This window comes from Macaca nemestrina, chromosome 11 (genome assembly GCF_043159975.1).
Source record: "Macaca nemestrina isolate mMacNem1 chromosome 11, mMacNem.hap1, whole genome shotgun sequence".
NCBI lineage: Eukaryota > Metazoa > Chordata > Mammalia > Primates > Cercopithecidae > Macaca > Macaca nemestrina.
The window spans coordinates 1,391,807-1,415,007 of NC_092135.1; positions in this window are offsets into that span (position 1 = coordinate 1,391,807).

Here is a 23,201-nt window from a genome sequence, read left to right on the forward strand (position 1 = left end):
CATAATAATTTGCAAATAAGGTCTGCTCTGTTCCCTCCACTTCAAGGGGAACCTAGTAGCTGCTGCTCAAGACCAAGACTGCCACCACGCTGGGGAGATAGTGAGACAAGGGGGAATGAAGACACCACACACATCTTTTGCCATTTTGGAGATAGCTTTTTTCTTGATTGGGTATTTGCTTGGGTGCTATAAGCCCTGATTAGTTTTAAGAGCTCTTACAATATTGGTTCTAACAGCTTCTGTTTGTTTTGTTGGTGTTTTTGTCAGGGAATGAGAGCTTGGAGATCCCTAGGGTTTCATTTTGTTCATGTCCTTCTGCTAAAGTTTTTTTATTAAGTTTAATAGCTTTTTATGTATATCCCTTAGGCATATGAATGTAAACTTGTCTATAATATGATTATGGATTTGATTACATTGATTGCTTTTTAAATGTTAAATAAACTGTGCATACCTGACAAAAATATCACTGGTTTGGGTTTATAATACTTTTCATATATCCCTGGATTGAGTTTGCAAATGTCTTATTGAGGTTTTTTTTGCATCCACATTCTTAAGTAATATTAATGTCTATTGTTTCTTATAATTTTTTTTGTCTGGTTTTAGTGTCAGTGTATGTTCACCTCATACAATATATTGAAACATATTCCTTCTTATTCTCTTTTTTGGAAGATATTGTAATATACTGGTAATAATTTTCTTTTGAGTGTTTGGTAGAATTCACCTGTGAAGCTACCTGGGCCTGGGCTTTCCTTTGTGAGAAGTTTTACAATTATTAATTTTATTTCTTTACTTGTAGTTCTATTTGGATTTTCTGTTTCATCTTGAGTCAGCTTTTAAAGTTTATTTCTATAAGTTTGTCTATTTTATCTAGGTTGTTTAATATTTGACATACAGTTCTTTGTAGTATTCCCTTATAATCCTTTTTTATTCCTAGAAAGTCAGTAGTAATGTTCCCTCTTTCTTTCCTGGTATTAGTAACTTAATCGTCTTTTTCTTCCCCTAGCCTTTTTGTTTTTACTAAAGTTTTGTCATCTTGATTGATCTTTAAAAAAAGTGCAACTTTTGTTTTCATTGAGTTTCTTTATTGTTTTCCTGTTTTCTATTTCACTTATTATCCTTATTCTTCATTTTAAATTTCTTTCATTCTGCTTGCTTTTGTTTCAGTTTGTGTTTCTTATTATAGTTTTCTAAGGTAGATAATTAGGTTATTGATTGGAGGCATTTCTTATTTTTCAATGTAAGTATTTACAACTGAAAATTTCACTTTAACACTGCTTTAGCTGCATCTAGTAGAATTTGTTATGTTGTATTTTCTAACTTCCTAAGATATTTCTTTCTTGACCTCATTAGTTATTAAAGAATATAGTGCTTAGTTTCTACAAATGTCCTTCTTTTACTGACTTCTAATTTGTTTTGCTGTGGTCGGAGAGCATATTAATATGTTTTCAATCCTTTCAAATGTATAGGGACTTGTTTTATGTTCTAACATATGGTCTATTCTGAGAGTGTTTCATGTGCACTTGAGAAATAGGGGTATTTGGCCGGGCGCGGTGGCTCAAGCCTGTAATCCCAGCACTTTGGGAGGCCGAGGCGGGTGGATCACGAGGTCAGGAGATCGAGACTATCCTGGCTAACATGGTGAAACCCCGTCTCTACTAAAAATACAGAAAACTAGCCGGGCGTGGTGGCGGGCACCTGTAGTCTCAGCTACTTGGGAGGCTGAGGCGGGAGAATGGCGTGAACCCGGGAGGCGGAGCTTGCAGTGAGCCGAGATCGCGCCACTGCACTCCAGCCTGGGAGACACAGCGAGACTCCGTCTCAAAAAAAAAAAAAAAAAAAAAAAAAAAAAAAAAAAAAAAAAAAAAAGAAATAGGGGTATTCTGCTGTTGTTGGATGGAGTTTTCTATAAATGTCTGCTAAGTCTAGTTAGTTTAGAGTGTTACTCAAATCTTCTCTTTTCTTGATTATCTTCTGTACAGTTTTGGATTTGAAATGGAGTATTGATATCACCAATGATTATTGTTGAATTGTGTATTTCTCTTAAATTTACTCAATCTTTATTTCATGGATTTGGGGGCTCTGTTTTTAGGTGCATATATGTCTATAAGTGTTATTTACTCTTGATAGACTGACCTTTTTGTCATTACAAAAAAATCCTTCTTTGTTTTTAGTAACAATTTTTGTATAAATAGTATTTTATTTATTAGTCTTAACCTCTCAGTCTCTCTTTTGCTTAGCATTTACATAGTATATCATTTCCATTCTCTTACTTTCAATTTATTGTGTCTTTGAATCTAAGTTGTGTCTCTTATAGACATGTTATTAGGTCATAGTTTTTAATCCATTTTGCCAATCTCTTTTTAATGGTGTGTTTAATCCATTTTCAGTATACTTAAAGTTATTACTGATAACTAAATAGCAATTTTGTTATTTTTTTCTATATCTCATAGCTTTTTCTTTCTTTCTTCATTTATTGCTGTTTCTTTTTGCTAAATTGATGTTATATGGTGAACCATTTTTTAACTATATTTTTGAGGCTTTTAAAAAAGTGCTTTCTCTGTGGACTGCAATTAACATCTTAACTTAAAATTATATATATTTAAAATTATGTATATAGTTAGCAATACCAAATTAAATTCATAATTTGGATATGAATTTTTAAAATATATATTTTATCAGTATCAACTTTGCTGTTATGCTTTTATCTCATCCTCACTACTTTGTGCTATGATGATTATACAAATTACATCTTTATACAGTATATGCCTATAAACACTTTTACACTTCTTACTTTATGCCCTTGTCTTTTAAATCAGAGAGAAGAGAGTTAAAAATAAAATATACAATTATACTCTTTATATTTACCTATGTAGTTACCTTTAATGGTGCTCTTTATTTCTGCATGTAGGTTTCAGTTACTATCAAGTGTCTTTTCTTTAAATCCTAAGCACATCCATTAGTACTTCTTGTGGGGTACATGAAACAGCAATAAATTTTGTTGGCTTATATTTATCTAGGAATGTCTCAACTTTTCCTTAACTTTTTCAGGAAAATATTTTGGATATAGGATTCTTGGTTGACAGTCATTTTCTTCCATCACTTTGAATATGCTATATCACTGACTTCTGGCTTGCATTATTTTTGTTGAAAATATCAGCTGTTAATCTTGTTTGGGGTTCTGTGTTTTTGATGAGCTGCCTTTCTCTTGCTGCTTTCAAGATGAAATATTTGCCTTTGTTTCTTGACAGCTGGATTTTGGATATGTCTAGCTGTGGATGTCTTATTTTATCCTATTTGGAAGTTTATTGAGCTTCTTGAATATGTGAATGGATGTTTACCATAACTTTTTGTAGTTTTAATCCATTATTTCTTTAAATATCTTTTTCTTCACTTTTTCTTCTCTTCTTTTCTTCTATGATTCTCATTTTATGCTTGCTGATGTGCTTGCTAATGTCTGACAGGTCTCTGAGGTGCTATTACTTTGTCTTCATTATTTTTTCTTTCTGTTGTTCATACTAAACAATCTCAATGGATCTATCTTAACATTCTCTATTATTTTTTCAGCTCAAATTTCCTGTCGAGCAACTCCAGTAAATTTTTCCATCCAGTTGGTATACTTTTTAACTAAAAAATTTATATTTGGTACTTTTAAAGAATATAATTTCTGTGTATTGATATTCTCATTTGTTGGGAAATTGGTATCATAGTTTTCTTTATATCTTTATACATTGTTTCTTTTTAGTTCTTTGAATATATTTAAAATAGCTGATTTAATGTCTCTCTAGTAAGTCTACATCCTTAAGGATATTTTCCATTCACTGTTTTTTCCTGTGCTTGTTGCTCTGTATATGTTGTAATTTGTTTTTGAAAACTGGATATTTAAAACAATTCATTTGGCAGTTCTGGAATTTAGAGGTGCTGAGGATTTGGTGGTGTTGCTGCTTTTTTATTTTTTATTTTTTTATTGTTGCTGTTTGTTTAGTGACTTTCTCGAACTGATTTTGTAGAATTTGTATCTTTGTTCCTTGTGGCCATTAGAGCCTCTGTCGCTAAGTAAGAGTTTTCAGAGAACTTCCAGAAAGATCAAATTATGACTATTTTTTGAGAATGCTGCTGTTGGGGGAGCTCTGAACTTATTTTTCCCCTCCCATGGCTTATCAGTTGCTGGGTTTTCCCATGACTGTGAAACTATTATTTACAAGGCAACTGCAGAGCTAGAGACAGGGTACGTGGAATATAAGAAGTTAAAATGCCATAAAACTTAATGTTCTTACTGAGATTAAATGTTTTCATGAATAAACGGTCTTGGATTGTTGCAAGCCTTTGGATGATTTCCAGAGTTCTTAAATGTTGATATTTACTTTATTTTTGGTCAGTGTTTTATTTAGAATCACATTTTGTGGAGCTCCTTTGACGTCATTTCAAATGATTTTTGACAAAGATCAGTAAGCAATGCCAAGGATTATTAATTACCTTTTCAAAAAGTGGTGCTTGAGCAATTGAAATTTGTAGGCCAAACAAATAAACAAAAAAGAAACATACAAACCTCAATCTAAACTACCTCACACCTTACACAAAAGTAAATTCAAATTGAATTTTGGAGTTTACACTGGACAGTATTCTCCACAGAAACAAACAGGAGAGTATTATATATATGTATGTATGTATGTATAAGATACATAAGTTATACACATATGTATATACTTTTACATACACATACATATGCGTAAAGCCAATTATAAATTCCAGTTTGAATTTGAAGGTCTAAGAAACAGAAGAGTCGATAGTGTAAGTTCCCATCTGAGTTCAAGCCTGAAAGCAGGAGAAGACTGATGTCTCAGCTCAAAGAAAGTCTGAGAAAGAGAATCCTTCCTACTTCTACCTTCCTACTTCTACCTATTCAAGCCTCTAGTGGATTGAATGAGAACCCCTCCACATTAGAGAGGGCATTCTGATTTACTCAGGGCTACAGTTTCAAATATTGATCTTATACAAAAACACCCCTACAGACATATCTAGAATAATGTTTAACCAAATATCTGGGCACCCTGTAGTTCAATCAAGTTGACATAGAAATATGACCATCATAGAATTAAATGTAAAATAAGGTGGTTTTTTTTGGTAAAAGAATAATAAATATTTAAAATCTAGGTCTGGGCAAAGAGTTTGTAGACTTGATATTATAAGCCGATCCATACAGAGAAAATAGATACATTTGTCTCATTAAAATTATAAACGTTCACTGTTTGAAACACATGTAAAAAGTATAATAACCAAATTAAAGAGTGAGAGAAGACATTTTTCAAAGCACACATTCAGTAATAAACTGGTATCTAGAATATATTAAAAATAACTCTCAAAACTCAAAATGTAACAAAAGAGGCAATCAAATTAGATAATGGGTAAAATATATAAACTGACACTTCACCAAATAGGGTACACAGATAACAGATATGCAGACGAAAAGATTTCAGCATGCAGGTTAAAATCACAAAGAGAGTGATTTTAGTGATCAGCAATGCAGGTTAAAATTACAAAGAGATACCACTGCATAACTATCAGAATAGCTAAAATAAAAAATAGCGACAACAACATACTACTGAGAAAACAAAGGATCTGTATTACTCATATATTTTCTTCTTGGAATATAAAATTGTACAGCCCCTTTAGAAAAAGTTTAGAACATTTTTTTAGTTTCAACTAAGCATGGAGTTATCATATTGCTCTTAAATTGCCCTCTTGGACATTTTCTAGATAAACGAAAATTTGTAGTCACACATAAACCTGAACATGAATGTTCATAGTAGCTTTATTTATAATGATAAAAAATTGGCATTAGTATAGAAGTGTCTCAACAGGTAAGTGTTCAAAAAAACATGTAACGCACATACCGTATAAAAAAGGCAGTAAAAGGGAATGCACTATTGATTCACACTACTATTTAGATAAATCTTCAGGAAGTTATGCTGCGTGAAAAAAGCTAATCTAAAAAATTAAATATTGTATGATTTTATTTATGTAACTTTTGAAATGACAACATTTTTTAAATAGACAACAGATTACTGATTGCCAGGGATTAGCTGTGAGGGAACTATGGTTATAAAAAGGAAACATGAAGGATCCTTCTGATAATGAAACTGTTCAGTATCTGATTCTGGGTGTGGATGCTATAACTTACACATGTGATAAAATTGTATTTGGTTGAGGATTTTTGCATCTATGTTTATCAAGGATACTGGCTCAACATTTTCTTTTTTGTTGTTTCTCTGCCAGCTCTTGGTATCAGGATGATGCTGGTCTCTTAGAATGAGTTAGGAAAGAATCCTTCCTTCTCAATTTTTTGGACTAGTTTCAGCCAGAATAATACAGCTTTTCTTCATGTATCTGGTAAAATTTAGTAGTGATTCTGTCTGGTCCTGGGCCTTTTCTTGTTGGTAGGCTTTTGATTACAGAATCAATTCCAGAACTCATTTTTGGTCTGTTTAGAATTCGGTTTCTTCCTGGTTCAATCTTGGGAGCTGGCATATTTTCAGAATTTTTTTTTTATTTCATCCAGGTTTTCTAGATTGTATGCATAGAAGTATTTATAGTAGTCTCTGAGAGGTTTTTGTATTTCTGTTGCAGTTGGTGGTAATGTCCCATTTGTCATTTCTGGTTGTGTTTATTTGGATCTTTTCACTTTTTTTTTATTAGTCTAGCTATCAGTCTATCAATCTTATTTACTCTTTCAATAACCCAAACCCTTTTGTTTTCTTTTTAATTAATTTTACATTTAAAATTTTTGTATGTACTAAGTGTATATATTTATGGGTTACAAGGGATGTTTTGATAAGGCATGCAATGTGTAATAATCATATTAGGGTAAATATTATACCTATCATCTCGATAATTTATCATTTGTGTTTTAAACAATCCAATTATACTTTTTAAGTTATTCTTAAACTTACAATTAAATTATTTTTTATAATTACCCTGCTGTGCTAGCAAATACTAGGTCTTATTTATTCTGTCTAAATACTTTTTTGCATCCATTAACCATCCTCACTTTTCACTACCCCACCCCTACCTCACTGACTACCTTTCCTAGCCTCTGGTAATCATCCTTCTACTTGCTATCTCCATGAGTTCAATTGTTTTAATTTTTAGCTCCCACAGATAAGTGAGAATATGTGATATTTGTCTTTCGGTGCCTGGCTTATTTTACTTAATATGATAACCTCCAGTTCCATCCATGTTGTTGCAAGTGACAGGATACCATTCTTTGTTAGTACTGAATAATTCGTTGTGAATAATTATTATGGTACTGAATAATAATTTGTTACATAACATGTATCAGATTTTCTTTATCCATTCTTTTGTTTATAGATACTCAGTTTGCTTCCAAGTCTTGGCTGTTATGACTAGTGCTTCAATAAACATGGTGGTGCAGATATCTCTTCCATATACTGATTTCCTTTCTTTTGAGAATATACCTAGGAGCAGTATTGGTATACAGTAGAGTGGTAGCTCTATTTTTAGTTTTTTGAGGACCCTCTAAACTGTTCTCCCTAGTGGTTGGAATAATTTACATTTCCATCAACAATATACAAGGGTTTCCTTTTCTCTGCATCCTCACCAGCACTTGTTATTGCCTGTCTTTTGGATATAAGCCATCTTAAGTGGAGTGAGATAACATCTCATCGTAGTTTTGATGTGCATTTCCCTGACAATAAATAATGTTGAGAACCTTTTAACATAGCTGTTTGCAATTTGTCTTCTTTCTAAGAAATGTCTATTCAAATATTTTGCCCCTTTTTGGTTGGACTTTTAGATTTTTGTTTTCTAATAACACTGTAACACCACAGTTAGAATGTTATAATATTCTGATTTGCTGTGCACTTAGTATTACTAGTGAGTTTTGTACCTTCATGTGATTACTTAATGCTCATAAATGTCCTTTTCTTTCTGATTGAAGTACTCCCTTTAGCATTTCTTGTAGTCTGGTGTTGATGAAATCCTTCAGCTTTTGTTGGTCCTGGAAAGTCTTTATTTCTTCATGTTTGAAGGATTTTTTTTTTTCCAGATATACTATTCTAAGGTAAAAAGTTTTTATTTCCTTCAGCATTTTAAATGTGTCATGCCGTTCTCCGCTGGCCCATAAAGTTTCCACTGAGAAGTCTGCTGCCGAATGTATTGGAGGAGCTGCATTGTATGTTATTTGTTTATTTTTTCTTGCTGCTTTTAGGATTCTTTCTTTATCCTTAACCTTTGGGAGTTTGATTATGAAATGTCTTCAGATAGTATTTTTTGGGTTAAATCTGCTTGGTGTTCTATAACCTTCTTGTACTTGGATATTGATATCTTTCTCTAGGTTTGGGAAGTTCTCTGTTATTATCCCTTTGAATATTCTTTCTATCCCTATCTTTATCTCTACCTCTTCTTTAAACTCTCAGATTTGCCCCTGAGGCTATTTTCTAAATCCTGTAGGCTTGCTTCATTTTTGAAATTTTTTTATTGTGTCTCCTGTGACTACGTATTTTGAAATAGCCTATCTTTAAGCTCACACAGTCTTTCTTCTGCTTGATCAGTCCTCATATTAAAAGATTCTGACGCATTTTTCAGTATGTCAGTTGCATTTGTCAGCTCCAGGATTTCTGTTTGATTCTTTTTAATTATTTCAATGTCTTTGTTAAATTTATTTGATAGAATTCTAAGTTTCTTCTCCCTGTTATATTGAATTTCCTGAGTTCCCTCAAAACAGATACTTTGTATTGTCTGTCTGAAAGGTCACATATCTCTGTGGCTTCAGGATTGGTCCCTAGTGGCTTATTTAGTTCATTTGGTGAGGTCATGGTTTCTTGGATGGTGTTGATGCCTGTAGATGTTCTTTGGTGTCTGGGTATTGAAGAGTTAGGTATTTATTGTATTTTTCTCAGTATTAGTATTACTAATAAGCTCAGTACCCATCCTTTTTTGGAAGGCTTTGCAGATGTTCAAAAGGACTCAGAAGTTGTGATCTAATCTGTATTTGCTTTCAGGGGCACCCCCAAGACCATTAACACTGTAGTTCTTATAGATTTATAGAGGTACAAGGTCTTGGACAAGATCCAGAAGAATTCTCTTCATTACTAGGCAGATACTCTTGTTCTCTTCCCTTATTTCATTCCAAACAAACAGAAGCTCTCTTTCAGTTCGAAGCCGCCAGGAGGTGGGGGTCATGTGACACAAGCAACCCTGTTGCCAACACCACCAGGACTGCACTGGATCAGAACTGAAGTCACTACAGCACTGGGTCTTACCCCAAGGAGTGGTTACAACCACTCCCTGGCTGTGGCTTATGTTTGCTCAAGGCCCTGAGGCTCTACGATCAGCAGGTCGCAAAGCCAGCCAGGCTTGCATCCTTATCTTCAGGTTGACAAGTTCCCTGAGGCCTCAGGTGGGTCCAAAGTTGCCATCTGGGAGAGAAGGAGTAGAGTCAAAAAGCTTAGAAGTCTACCTGGTGTTCTATTTTACTGCGGCTGAGCTGGCACTCAAGTCACAAGATGCAGTCCTTCCCACTCTTCTCTCTACTTTCCAAAGACAGAGGATTCTTACCCCGTGGCCCCCACCACCACGAGCCCATTGGGAATACTGCTGAGCTACTCCTGATGTTCCGTTAAGGTCCAACGGCTCTTTGGTCAGCTTGTGGTGAATGCTGCCTGGACTAGGACTCACCCTTTAGGGCTCCCCTCTGGCCCAGGGCAAGTCCAGAAATGCTGTCCAAGAGCCAACGCCTACAATGGTGGATCCCAACAGCCTGCTTGGTGCTCTATCCCCTTGTGGCACAGCTAGTACTTGTGGTGTAAAATGAAGTCCCCTTTACTGTTCCCTCCATTTTTCTCAAGCAAAAGGAATCTCTCTCCATAGTCAGTCACTATAGCTGGCAATGTGCTGAGTCTCCCCTGAAGCCCGCAAATCTCAGAGACTCACCCAACACCCTGCAGGTTGTACCTGGGTATCACTACTAGTTATTCAGGGCCTAAGGGCTCTTCAGTTAGCAGGTGATGCGTGTTGCCAGAACTGGGCTCTTCCTTCAAGGCAGTGGGTTCCCTTCTGATTTAGGGAGTGTGTAGAAAAGAACAAGATCTAGGGCCTGGAAACGAATCTCACTGGTGCCCTACACTACTGAGAGGCTCAGCTAGTATCCAAGATGCAATACACAATTATTCCCACAATTCCCTCTCCTCTCCTCAACTAGAAAGAAGGATTCTCTTTGGAGCTGCAGGATGTGCAGGTTGGGGTTAGGGGAAGGGTGATGTCAGCACTTCCTTAGCTGCCCCAGCTGGTGGATCAGTAAGTTGTGTGCCTCCAAACCCGCAGTCCACTGGCTCTGGGCCTAGTTCAGCATTAGGACTTGCCTAGGGATGCAGTCCTTGTGGCCTAGACTGCCTTTCAAATTTATTTAGAGCCCCAGAGCACTCCAGTCTGAGGTGGTAAGACTTGCAGAAAGTCAAATTCTGACTGCTGGGATGGGCAATTCTCCTCTGCCTAGGGCTGGTTTAAATACTCCCTCCATAGGTTGATGTCAGCTGAGTTCGGTCTGGTTTACTTCCTGCTGTAACAGGGCAGCACTGAATTCAGTGCAATGTCTCATTATTGCTACACTCTCCCTCTCTCAAGCACATAAAGTTTCTCTCTGCACCATGCTGCTGCTGCCAGGGTGGGGTTTGGGGGAAAGAGTGGCATCAGCAATTCAAGCCTGTTTTTTTTTTTTTTTTTTTTTTTTTTCTGTTTCCTCAGTGCCTGTTTAAGTGATGTGAAGTTGAAACCAGGTACTGTGAGTGCTCAATTGATTTGGGGTTTTTACGAAGGTACTTTTTTTGTGTGCAGACGGTTCTTAAATTTGTGTCCTTGCATGGAGGATGAGCAATGGAACCTTCTATTCTGCCATCTTGCTCTGCCTTTATATTGTTTTTGGCATCTCAGTTTCCTTCGGTTCAGCTCTTATATTTTGGTTATTTCCTGTCTTACGCCAGCTGTGGGGTTGTGTTTTTCTTGTTCCTCTAGTTCCTCTAGGTGTGATGCTAATTTGCTAGTTCGAGATCTTTCTTTTTGATGTGGTTGTTTAGTGCTATAAACTTCCCTCTTCACACTGCCTTAGCTATGCCCCAGAGATTCTGGTATGTTGTGTCTTTGTTCTCATTGGTTTCAAAGAATTTCTTGATTTCTGTCTTAATTTCATTTTTTTACCCAAAAGTTATTCAGGAGCACGAATTAAACCTTGTTTAAATTCCATGTAGTTGCATGGTTTTGAGCGATTTTCTTAGTATTGATTTCTGTTTTTATTGCACTGTGGTTCAAGAGTGTATTTAGTACAAAATACTAGCAAACTGAATCCAGCAGAACATCAAAAAGCTAATCAATCGACTATCAAGTAGGCTTTATCCTTTGTTTACAGAGTTGGCCCAACATACGCAAATCAATAACTGTGATTCATCACATAAACAGAACTAAACACAAAACCACAGGATCATCTCAATAGATGCAGAAAAGGCTTTGGATAAAATTCAACATCCCTTCCTGTTAAAAACTCTCAACAAACCAGACATTGAAGGAACACACCTACAAATAATAAGAAGCACCTATGACAAAGCCACAGCCAACATCATACTGAATAGGCCAAAGCTGGACGCATTTCCCTTGAGAACTTGAAGAAGACAAGGATGCCCACTCTCACCACTCCTATTTAACACAGTATTGGAACTCCTAGCCAGTGCAATCAGGAAAGAGAAAGAAATAAAAATCATCTAAATAGAAAGAGAGAAAATCAAACTCTCTCTCTTCACACATTATATGATTCAATACTTAGGAAATCCTGTAGTTTCTGCCCAAAACCTCCATGATCTGATAAACAACTTCAGCAAAGTTTATGGATACAAAATCAATGTACAAAAATTAGTAGAATTTCTATATACCAAGAATGTCCAAGATGAGAGCCAAATCAATAACTCAATCCCATTCACAATAGTCACAAAAAGAAAAAACTACCTAGGAAAATGGCTACCCAAGGGGGTGAAAGAACTCTACAACAAGCATTACAAAACACTGCTGAAAGAAACTAGAGGTGACATGAACAAGTGGAAAAACGTTCCATGCTCATGGGTAGGAAGAATCAATATTACTAAAATGGCTATACTGCCCAAAGCAATTTATAGATTCAACGCTATTCCTATCAAATGACCAATGACATAATGACAGTCTTTACAGAATTAAAAAAAAAAACTATTTAAAAATGTGTACAGAATTTATGCAGCCAACAGACACATGAAAAAATGCTCATCATCACTGGCCATCAGAGAAATGCAAATCAAAACCACAATGAGATACCATCTCACACCAGTTCGAATGGCAATCATTAAAAAGTCAGGAAACAACAGGTGCTGGAGAGGATGTGGAGAAATAGGAACACTTTTACACTGTTGTTGGGACTGTAAACTAGTTCAACCATTATGGAAGACAGTGTGGCTATTCCTCAAGGATCTAAAACTAGAAATACCATTTGATCCAGCCATCCCATTACTGGGGATATACCCAAAGGATTATAAATCATGCTGCTATAAAGACACATGCACACATGTTTATCGCAGCACTATTCACAATAGCAAAGACTTGGAACTAACCCAAATGTCCATCAATGATAGACTGGATTAAGAAAATGTGGCACATGTATACCATGGAATACTACGCAGCTATAAAAAAAGATGAGTTCATTTCCTTTGTAGGGACATGGATGCAGTTGGAAACCATCATTCTCAGCAAACTATCACAAGAACAAAAAAGCAAACACTGCATGTTCTCACTCACAGTTGGAAATTGAACAATGAGATCACTTGGACGCAGGAAGGGGAACATCACACACCAGGGCCTTTTGTGGGGTCGGGGGAGGGAGGAGGGATAGCATTAGGAGATATACCTAATGTAAATGATGAGTTAATGGACGCAGCACACCAACATGGTACATGTGTACATATGTAACAAACCTGCACATTGTGCACATGTACCCTAGAACATAAAGTATAATAAAAATAAATAAATAAAAATGTATATGGAACCAAAGAAGAGCCCAAACTATTGCAAGAACAGAAAACCAAGCACCGCATGTTCTCACTCATAGGTGAGAATTGAACAGTGAGATCACTTGGACACAGGAAGGGGAACATCACACACCAGGGCCTGTTGTGGGGTGGGGGTAGGGGGAAGGGATAGCATTAGGAGATGTACCTAATGTAAACAACGAGTTAATGTGTGCAGCACACCAACATGGCACATGTATACATATGTAACAAACCTGCATGTTGTGCACATGTACCCTAGAACATAAAGTATAATAAAAATAAATAAATAAATAAATAAAAGTGTATATGGAACCAAAGAAGAACCAAATAGCAAAGCAATCCTAAGCAAAAAGAACAAAGCTGGTGGCATTACGTTCCCTGACTTCAAACCATACTAGAAGTCTATAGTAACCAAAACAGCATGGTACCGGTACAAAAACAAACACATAGACCAATGGAATCGAATAGAGAGACCAGACATAATGTCATCTACCTACAAACATCTGATCTCCAAAAAATTCAACAAAAATAAGCAATGGGGAAAAGACTCCCTGTTCAACAAATGGTACTGGGATAACTGGTTAGCCACGTGCAGAAGATTGAAACTGGACCTGTTCCTTACATCATATACAAAAATCAACTCAAGATAAATTGAAGACTTGAGCCTTTCAGAGGGGGCAAAATGGTAAACACGAGGTGGGACTAACTTGCAGCTCCCGCTCGGACAGAGAGAGCAGTCTTTGGAGACCCCCATTGTGAACTTTTGCTCCAAGAACTACCATAGGAACATATCAGGAAAGCCAAGGGAATCCACAGACCCTTTGAAAGAGTTGAATTGCCACTGGAGGTTCTGTGGGACAGCTAAGGAACTGTGAGTCCGCTTGCTTTCTCAGCTGGGAGGCTTGCAGCCCGAGGCAAGTTCTCAGCCCTGCTCACCAGTTGCCTGGAAATAAACTTGGTGCTGCTGGGGGGACACGGTAGCAGTGAGACTGGCCCTTTGGACTGTGGGCTGCATAGGAGCTGAGTGAGGCTAGTGGCTTTTCCCTCCTTCCTTGGCAACCTGTGTCATGCAACAGAAACAACCATAATCCCCCAGGAACATAACTCTGTTAGCATGGGAACTACACCCCATCCCCCATAGCAGCCACAGCAAGTCCTGCCCAAGGACAGTCTGAGCTCAGACATGCCTAACCTTGCCCCCACCTGATGGTCTTTCTCTACCTGCCCAGGTAGTTGAAGACAAAAATGTTATCTCTTGGAAGTGCTATAGCCCCACCCACCATCTGATCCTCTCTATACCACTGCAGCTGATGTGCTCTTGAAAGTGCCACCTTCTGGCTGGAGGCCAACCCACACAAAACCAGTGCACTTAACAAAAATACAGTCTGGGCATGGTAGCTCACGCCTGTAATCCCAGCACTTTGGGAGCCCAAGGCTGGCGGATCACTTGAGGTCAGGAGTTCGAGACCAGCCTGGCCAAAATGGCAAAACCCTGTCTCTACTAAAGCCAGGCATGGTGGTGTATGCCTGTAGTCTCAGCTACTTGGGAGGAGGTCCCAGCTGAGGCAGGAGAATTGCTTGAACCAGGAAAGGAAGGTTGCAGTGAGCCGAGATTGTGCCACTGCACTCCAGTCTGGACAACAGAGTGAGACTCTGTCTTAAAAAAACAAAAAACAAAAAACCCTCACAGAGTCCACTTAACTCCCCTGCTACCTCTCTATACTACCACAGCTGATGTGTTCTTGAAAGTGCCACCTCCTGGCTGGAGGCCAACCAACAGAAAAACAGCACACTTAAGAAAAATACCACAAAGGACCCTCACAGTGTCCACTTCACTCCCCTGCTACCTCCATCAGAGTAGGTGTTGGTATCCATGGCTGAGAGACCTGAAGATGAATCACATCACAGGACTCTTCAGACACTCCCCAGTACCAGCCCAGAGCCCAGTAGCTCCACTGGGTAGCTAGATCCAGAAGAGAAATAACAATCACTGCAACTTGGCTCTCAGGAAACCCCATCCATAGGGGAAAGGGGAGAGCACCACATCAAGGGAGCACCCCGAGGAACAAAAGAATTTTAACAGCAGCCCTTGAATCCCGGATCTTCCTTCTGACATAATCTACCCAAATGAGAAGGACCCAGGAAAACAATTCTGGTAATATGACAAAACAAATTTCTTTTACATCCCCAAGAGATCACAGTAGCTCACCAGCAATGAATTGAAACCAAGATAAAATCTCTGAATTGCCAGGAAAAGAATTGAGAAGGTCGGCTGTTAAGCCGATCAAGGAGACACCAGAGAAAGGGTAAAGTTCACCTTAAAGAAATCGAAAGAATGATACAAGATATGAATGGACAAATCTTCAGTGAAATAGATAGCATAAACAAAACACAATCACAACTTCTGGAAATGAAGGACACACTTAGACCATTGTAAAGTGCACTGAGAAGTCTCAGTAATAGAATTGAACAAGTAGAAGAAAGAACTTCAGTGCTTGAAGACAAGGCTTTCAAATTAACCTAATTTAACAAAGACGAAAAATAAAAATTAAAGAAATAAAAAAATGGGCTAGGTGCGGTGGCTCATGCCTGTAATCCCAGCATTTTGGGAGGCTGAGGTGGGTGGATCACTTGAGGTCAGGAGTTCGAGACTAGCCTGGCCAACATGGTGAAACTCCTTCTCTACTAAAGTACAAAAAAATTAGCTGAGCATGGTGGCATGCACTTGTAATCTCAGCTAGTCAGGAAGCTGAGGCAGGAGAATCTCTTGAACCTAGGAGGCGGAGGTTTCAGTGAGCCAAGATGGTGCCACTGCACTCCAGTCTGGGCAACAGAGTGAGACTCCATCTCAAACTTAAAAAAAACAAAGAAACAAACAAAAAAACGAACAAAGCCTTCAAGAAGTCTGGGATTGTTTAATGGCCAAACCTAAGAATAATTGGTGTTCCTTAGGAAGAAGAGAAATCTAAAAGTATGGAAAACATATTTGAGGAAATGATCAAGGAAAACATCCCCAGCCTTACTAGAGATCTAGACATCCAAATAGAAGAAACTTAAAGGACACCTGGGAAATTCATTGCAAAAAGATCATCACCTAGGCACATAGTCATCAGGTTATCTAAAGTCAAGACAAAGGAAATAATCTTAAGAGCTGTGAGGCAAAAGCATTAGGTAACATATAAAGGAAAACCTATCAGATTGACAGCAGATTTCTCAATGGAACCCCTACAAGCTAGAACAAATTGGGGTCCTATTGTTAGCCTCCTTAAGCAAAGGCAATTATCAACCAAGAATATTGTATTCAGTGAAAGTTAGATTCAAAATGAAGGAAAGATACAGTCTTTTTCAGACAAACAAGGGCTGAGAGAATTCTCCACTACCAAGCCAGAACCACAAGAACTGCTAAAAGGAGTTGTAAATCTTAAAATAAATCCTCAAGATACATCAAAATAGAATCTCTTTAAAGCAAAAATGTCACAGAACCTGTACAACAACAACACAGTGAAAAAAGAAAAAGTATTCAGGAAACAAATAGCATGGTGAATAGAATAATACCTCACATCTCAATACTAACTTTGAATGTAAATGGCCTAAATGCTCCACTTAAAAGGTACAGAGAAGCAGAATGGATAATAATTCACCAACAAGTGCTGTACAAGTGCATGGAATAGCTTTTTATGTCCCTTTACCTTAAGTTTGTGCAACTCCTCCCATGACACATAAGGAGTTATATAAACTTAAGGTAAAGGGATAGAAAAAGCTATTCCATGCAAATGGATACCAAAAGTGAGCAGGAGTAGCTATCTTTATATCAGACAAAACAAACTTTAAAGCAACAGCAGTTTAAAAAGACAAAGAGGGACATTATATAATGATAAAAAGCCTTGTCCAATAGGAAAATATCACAATCCTAAATATATATGCACCTTACACTGGAGCTTTTAAATTTATGAAACAGTTACTACTAGATCTAAGAAATGAAACAGGCAGCAACACAATAATAGTGGTGGATTTCAGTACTTTACTGACAGCACTAGACAGGTCATTGAGACAGAAAGTCAAACAAACAAACAATGGATTTAAACCATACCTTAGAACAAATGGACTTAACAGATATTTACAGAACATTCTACCCAACAAATGCAGACTATACATTCAATATATCAACACCTGGAACATTCTCCAAGACAGACCATATGATAGAGCACAAAACAAGTCTCAACAAATTTAAGAAAATCAAAATTATATCAAGTACTATTTCAGACCACAGTGAAATAAAATTGGAAATCAACTCCAAAAAGAATGCTCAAAACCGTGTAAATACATGGAAATTAAATAACCTGCTCCTGAATGATTTGGCCAACAATGAAATAAAAGTGGAAATTAAAACATTTTTTGAACCGAATAATAATATTGACTCAATCTATCAAAACCTCTGGGATACAGCAAAGGCGGTGCTAAGAGATAAGTTCATAGCATTCAATGTCTACATCAAAATGTCTGAAAAAACACAAATAGACAATCTAAGGTCACACCTCAAGCAGCTAGAGAAACAAGAACAAACCAAACCTAAACGGAGCAGAAGAAAAGAAATAACCAAGATCAGAGCAGAACTAAATGAAATTTAAAGAAAAAACTGGTTCTTCAAAAATATAAATAAAATTGATAGACCATTAGTGAAATTAACTAAGAAAAGGAGTCAAAAGATCCAAATAAGCTCAATTAGAAATAAAATGGGAGGTATTACAACTGATACCACAGAAATACAAAGGATAATTCAAGGCTATTATGAACACTTTTACACATGGAAACTAGAAAACCTTGAGGAGATGGGTAAGTTCCTAGAACTACACAACCCACCTAGGAGAAGAAGAAACAGAAACTCTGAACAGACCAATAAGAAGAAGTGAGACTGACTTGATAATTTAAAAGTTACCAACAAAAAAATGTCCAGGACTGGGCAGATTCACAGCTGAATTCTATCAGACATTCAAAGAAGAATTGGAACCAATCCTATTGACACTATTCCAAAACATAGAGAAGGAAGAAATCCTCCCTAAATGATTGTATGAAGCCAGTATCACCCTAATACCAAAACAGGAAATAACACAACAAAAAAGAAAACTACAGACTAATATCCCAATGAACATAGATGCAAAAATTCTCAACAAAATACAAGCTAACACAATTCAACCTTTAATTGTAATAATTTCTATGTGTCAAGGGTTGGACCAGGTGGAGGTAATTGAATCATGGGGGCTATTTACCCCTGCTGCTCTTGTGACAGTGAGTGAGTTCTCATGAGATCTTATGGTTTTATAAGGAACTTCCCCACCATTCATTCTGCACTTCTCTCTTCTGCCACCGTATGAGTAAGAACATGTATGTTTCCCCTTCTGCCAAAACTGTACATTTCCTGATGTCTCCCAAGCCTTGCAAAATTGTGAGTCAAATACACCTCTTTCCTTTATTAATTACCCTGTCTCACACAGCTCTCTATAGCAGCTTGAGAATGGACTAATACACCAGGATGTAGGAATACACCACATAAACAGAATTGAAAACAAAAATGACAGAATTTAGCATTGCTTTATGATTAAAACCCTCAGCAAAATCAGCATAGAAGGAACATAACTTAAGGTACTAAAAGCCATCTGTGACAAACCCACAGTCAACATTATACTGAATGGGGAAAATTTGAAATCATTTCTGAGAACTGGGACAAGACAAGGATGTCCACTTTCACCACTTCTATTCAACATAGTACTGAATGTCCTAGCCAGAACAATCAGACAAGAAGAAGAAATAAAGGCCATCCAAATCAGTAAAGAGGAAGTCAAACTGTCTCTGTTTGCTAATGACATGATCGTATACCTAGAAAACCCTAAAGACTCATTCAAAAAGTTCCTAGAATTGGTAAATGATTCAGCAAAGTTTCAAGATACAAAATTAATGTACACAAATTAGTAGCCCTGCTATACCCCAACAGCGACCAAGCTGAGAATCAGATTAAGAAGTCAATTCATTTTACAATAGCTGCAAAAAAAATAATAATTAGAAATTATACTTCACCAAGCAAGTAAAGGACCTCTACAAGGAAAACTACTAAACACTGCTGAAAGCAGTCATAGACAACACAAACAAATGGAAACATATCCGATGTTCATGGAGGGATAGAATCAATACTGTAAAAATGATCATATTGCCAGAAGCAACATACAAATTCAATGAAATTCCCATCAAAATACAACATCATTCTTCACAAGACTAGAAAAAACAATTCTAAAGTTCATATGGAACCAAACAGGAGCCCCACATAGCCAAAGCAAGACAAAGCAAAAAGAACAAATCTGAAGGCATTACATTACCTGACTTTAAACTATCCTATGAAGCCATACTTACCAAAACAACATGGTTCTGGTATAAAAACAGGCACACAAGAAACAAATAAATAAACAAACAGGCACACAGACCAATGTTCTAGAGTAGAGAATCCAGAAATAAAGCCAAATACAATCAACTGATCATAGAACCCAGAAATAAAGCCAAATACAATAGACTGATCATAGATAAAACAAACAAAAACATAAAGTGGGGAAAAGACACCCTATTCAACAAATGGTGCTGGGATAATTGGCTAGCCACATGTAGGAGAATGAAACTGGATCCTCATTTCTCACCTTATACAAAAATCAACTCGAGATTGATCAAATACTTAAAATGAAGACCTGAAACTATAAAAATTCTAGAAGATAACATTGGAAAAAACCCTTCTGGACATTTGCTTAGACAAAGCTTCATGACTAAGAACCCAAAAACAAACAAAACAAAAGCAGGGATAAATAGTTGAGACTTAATTAAACTAAAAAGCTTCTGCATGGCAAGAAAAAAAATAATCAGCAGAGTGAACAGACAACTTACAGAGTGTAAGGAAATCTTCACAATCTATACTTTTGACAAAGGACTAATATCTACAAGGAACTCAAACAAATCAATGAGATAAAACTAAACAATCCTGTCAAAAAGTGGGCTAAGGACAATTCTGAAAAGAAGATATACACACGACCAACAAGCTTATGAAAAAAGGCTCAACATCACTAATTATCAGGGAAATGCAAATCAAAACCACAATGTGATACGACTTTACTCCTATAAGAATGGCCATAATAAAAAAATAAAAAAATAATAGATATTGGCATGGGTGCGGTGAAAAGGGAACATTTTTACACTCTTGGTGGGAATGTAAACTAGTACAACCACTATGGAAAACTATGTGGAGATTCCTTAAAGAACTTAAAGTAGATCTACCATTTGATCCAGCAATCCCACTGGATTGCTGGGTATCTATCCAAAGAAAAAGAAATCATTTTATGGAAAAGATACTTGTACACACGTTTGTAGCTGCACAATTCACAATTGCACAAATATGGAACCAGCACAAATGCCCATCAATCAATGAGTGGATAAAGAAAATGCGGTCTATATATACCATGGAATACTACTTAGCCATAAAAGGAATGAAATAATGGCATTTGCAGCAACCTGGATGGCATTGGAGACCATTATCCTAAGTGAAGTAACTCAGAAATAGAAAACCAAACATTGTCATGTTCTCATTCATAAGTGGGGGCTAAGCTATGAGGACACAAAGGCATAAGAATGATATAATGGGCTTTGGGAACTCAAGGGAAAGGGTGAGACAGCGGTGAGGGATGAAACACTACAACAAATAAATATCAATTAAAACCAAAAAGGATGAATCAAAGACAGAAATGTAAAACCTAAAACTATAAACATCCTAGAAGATAACAGAAAGTACCATTCTAGACATAGGTCCTGGCAAAAATTTTATGATGAAGATACCACAATCAATTGCAACAAAACCAAAAATTAACAAATTGGACCTAATTAAACTAAAGAGCTTCTGTACAGAAAAAGAAATGGTCAACAGAGTAAACAGAAAACCTACAGAATGGGGGGAAATATTTGCAAACTTCGTATCTGACAAAGTTCTAAAATCTGGAATCTATAAAGGATGTAAACAAATTAACAAGCAAAAAACAAACAACCCCAATAAAAGTTGGGCAAAGAACGTAAAACGATGCATTTTGAAAGAAGACATACATACAGCCAACAAGCATATGAGAAGATGCTCAACATCACTAATCATTAGAAAAATGCAAATCAAAATCACCATGAGATACGATTGGAGATTTTTCAAAGAACTTAGAATTACTATTTGACCTAGCAATCCCATTATTGGGTATATACCCAAAGGAATATAAATTATTCTACCATAAAGACACATGCATGCATATATTCATTGCAGTACCAGTCACAATAGTAAAGACATTAAATCAATGAAAATGCCCATCAACAGTAGTCTGGATAAAGAAAATGGTACATATACATGATGGAATACTACACATTTATAAAAAGAAATGAGATCACATCCTTTGCAGCCACGTGGATGGAGCTGGAGGCTATTAACTTAAGCAAACTATCACAGAAACAGAAAATCAAATATCGTATGTTGTTACTTATCAGTGGGAGCAAAACGTTGAGTACACTTGGGCACAAAGAAGGAAACAACAGATCCCAGGGCCAACTTGAGGGTGGAGGGTAGGAGAAGGGAAAGGACTGAAAAACTACTTATTGAGTGCTATGCTTATTACCTGGGTGACAAAATACTCTGTACTCCAAACCCCCATGACATGCAATTTATCTACATAAGAAACCTGCATATGTATCCCTGAACTAAAAGTTAATAAAATAAAATAAATTATAAAGTCCAGTAAAAGATAAGTAAGATATAGTTGATGGAAGAAAAAAAATGTATAGAACTAAAACATGCAAGCACATACATTCACACACACAGAAAAATGAGTACAAGTAAAATTGTGAAAAATTAAAAAAGATTGGTGGATTTTATCAATGTCAAAATCCAGGTTTTGAAATTATTCTATAGTTTTGCACAGTTACCATTAAGGCAAACTGGGAAAATTGTACAAGCTATCTCATATTTCTTACAACCGCAAGTGAATCTGCAATTATTTCAATTAAAATGAACTTAGAAAAGTTCACTGGGACTTCTAGTTTCAGCTCTGGCATATACATATATTGGGAGTCATTCCTCTCATTTGTTTTTGACAACAAAAAAGCTGAAAAACTAAAAATCAATCACCAAAGAATTGAGGTCACAGAGCAAACCACCTCCCTGAAATCAGGAGAGACAGGCAAATACAAAGAGTCACAGTGCACATCTGCTTACTTGGAGTGGAACCTGCAGGAAATATGAACCAGTAGGAACACTTAAATGGCAAATTTGATGAATATGTGGGAATATCCAAGAAAAATTCCCTTGTGACTCTTACAAGGGTAGGAAATTAATCATTTTGAAATACACCTATAGTGTTCTTCATAACAAAGACTTGCTATCCAAGGAAAAACACCCTACCACAGCTTTGTTCCAGTGTAATAACAGTGGGCTACAATTGACAGAACTGTAAGACACAACTTCTATTTAAGTAGGCGTTCTTAGGGAAGCCCAAAAGCAAAGGAAGATACAGAAACAAAGACATTAGAGAAACTTGAAGTTGCTGGCAGATAAAGAAATATTAGGAAAATCCCACTCCTAGCCACACTGACATAAAATATTATGCTAAAGGTCTCTCTACCTCAGTTCCTGTTACCTGTGTTCAGGTTTCAAATAAAATTTTAAAACCTGCTATAAGGCAAGAAAAAAAGAGTCTAAAGAGAAAGTAAGCATCAGAACTAGACTGAAAAAAGACACAGATTTTGGAATTACCAGATGGGAAATTTACATTAATTTTGATTAATATGTTAAGAGTTCTAATGGGAAAAGTAGACAACATGCAAGAACAGATGGATAATGTAAGCACAGAGATGGAAACTCTAAAAGAATCAATGAAAAATGCTAAAAATAAAACACTGTAACGTAAATGAAGAATGCCTTTGATAATCTCAGCAGCAGACTGGACAAAGCCAAGGAAAGGATCTGAGGTTGAAGATATGTCAGCAAATATTTCCTAAGTGAAAATGCAATGAGGAAATAGAATAAAAGCATAATAGAATGTATAAGAACTTTGGGAAAGTTTTAACAGGAAT